Raw genomic sequence first — 2,553 nt, forward strand, 5'->3', positions numbered from 1 at the left:
CAAGAATATTAGTATTTTTGGTAGGAATATTATTTTAATTTTGCGATGATTTTAATCTAATCCCATTTTTATTTTTAGTATGATATTTGAAAAATATCAAAAATAGGTTTGTTTTAACGGTTAGTTTTATTTTAATAGTTATTTCTACTTAAGTAGGATTAATTATTATATATGAGTAGTATTTTTAGTCTTGTTCAATGAGAAAGAGTTAAATTTGGGCTAAAATAATCCATTCTTTAGGTCCATTTTCGGAATTAAGCCCTTAGCCTACCCCCACTTCCCTAAAAAGAGACCTAAACCTAAAAAAAACAGGAGAACCCCTAAGCTTCAGCCGCAACAAACTGAAGAAAAGAGGCCAGCGAGACCACTCTTCTCATTTTTTCCATCTCTGCAATCTTCCAAGACTCCTAAAAGCCGCCGGACCCTCTCATCACCCCACCCCCTTCACCTTAATTCCAGCAGCAACCTGCAAAGAAAGAGAGACGGTGAGAAATAGAGGGAAACGGGGGAAGGGAATTTAAAAGAAACAAAAAGAGAAAAAGAGGGGAACGATGGGAAAGGGATTGAAAATGAAACAGAAAGATTCAAAGTTATCTGTTGGTTTCTGCAACTGGAATGAGTAATTGAAGTTACCTATATTCTTTTGAATGATTGGCCTTGCAATGCCCTTTGCATAATCACTCGTGGCAGCTGCTAAATTGAGTCTGTTTGCGGCTCCGTTTTGAGTTCGCCAACTCTGTTTGGTTTCTGCTTGGAAGCCCATGTACGCTTATAAAAGCTTCGAAGGAAATCTGATTCTGCTATTCTTAGGTCCCTTCTTAACAGATCTTTTAATTTAAGTAGCTTTCATTCTAATTATATTTCAAATCTTGCTTTAATTGATCTTTGTGGCTAATTTGTTGGCTGTGATTCGTTAGTAGAACGAGTACATGTATTGAAACTTGATCTAATCAGATCCTAAATTCTTGAATGAAGATTTGTGCGGCCTATAAGATCTGTTTATGGATTGGTTTTGGGAATTGGATTAAAACTTAAAAAGGGAATTTGCTATGATTTGGTTACTAGTAGAATCATTCTGTTTTGGTAACTAATTTAAACGTCCATGAATTGGGTTGGCATAACCTCGTGCAAGAAATCCAACTAAAAGTAGATGGCAGTGTGCTGGGGTAAAAGCAAAATAGATGTGACTTGGTACCAAAACTCAATAGAAGTCTAACATTATCATGTTTAGTATTTTATTTTACCTTTTTTTCAATATTTCGCTAGTAGCACGCTTAGCCGACCACACTCGGGTAGGCAAACTTTAGGATTTGCTTTTTCTTTTCTTTTATATGAGGTGAGAGGTCGCCCCCTTAGTTTATTCATCCGGGGAATGCCCTGAAGGATATGTAGATATTTTATTCTGGGGAATGCCCCGTAGTATTCTATAATTGGAGGCCGAAAGTAGAACTTGTAGTATTTTTGTTCTTATTTTTATTTTTATTTTCTTTTATTAGGCGGGGACGACCTCGAGCCTCTTTCGTGTTTATTTTCCTTTATGTGTTTTTTATCTCAATTTGAATGTTTTAAAAGCCAACTAGATCATGTACGCCACCGTTCTAGTTACGGGACTTGGGGAGTGCCTAACACCTTCTCCCCGAGTCAAATGAACCGACTTATCTAGAACTATGGTGCAAACTGGTTTAAGAGTCAACTCTGTTTTGAAAGGAAATTATTATTTTAAAAACAGTGACCTGGCACACCGAAATCAATGTCAGGTGGCGACTCTGGAAAGTCCTTCAAAATAAAATCTTTTGTCACTTTTCAAAATTGAAACCCTTTTTGAGCTTCAAAATCACTTTATTTATTTTAGAGGGGTTAGTAAAAAAGTAAAAAAAGGGGTGTGACAGCTCTGGCGACTCTGCTGGGGAATTGCAGGTTCGGGTTGATACTTGATCTTGTTGGCTTTTAGGATATTCGATTGAGGTGTTTGTTTTCTTTATTTGCTTTGTTGATTTGGTTTGCTTGTCTTTTTTCCTGTATTGTTGGTTATTTGTTTATTGCTTTTTCTTATGTGTTACTGCTTTATAAATTGTCATCATTCGCATAACCATGGATCTTCTTTCTACAACAAGTCTTCCGGAGTATGTTTGAGCGTACACGACCTTTTTGTGAGTCACCCGTGTCTTTAGGGGGGTGGTGTGGGAGCGTGGAGTGGGCGGACAGCTAGAGCAGCCGCCATCGACCACGTGCCGCCCCGAATTGCCTTGTCTAGTGAACCCCAAACTTAGGTCAACCTTTAGGTCATTCTTATTTGCATCATGTCATTTAGACCTAGCAGGGCTCGGTCCCAGGCACCGTGTCCCTTGGTAAGAGGCCTATCCAGATTATGTCAAAATGGGCCCTTGGTCTAAAAAGACATTTAATCATCCCTGCGTGTACATGTTTCATTCTTTAAGGGTAAATGGGTCATTTGACAGACCAATGATGGTTGAGGGTAAATGAGAAAGAAAAGAGGGTGAAGTGTAAAGATGAAGCAAGTAGGGCCCAGTTATATTTTTCTTTCACAACTTT

Source organism: Nicotiana attenuata, unplaced genomic scaffold, assembly GCF_001879085.1.
Source record: "Nicotiana attenuata strain UT unplaced genomic scaffold, NIATTr2, whole genome shotgun sequence".
Classification (NCBI taxonomy): Eukaryota; Viridiplantae; Streptophyta; class Magnoliopsida; order Solanales; family Solanaceae; genus Nicotiana; species Nicotiana attenuata.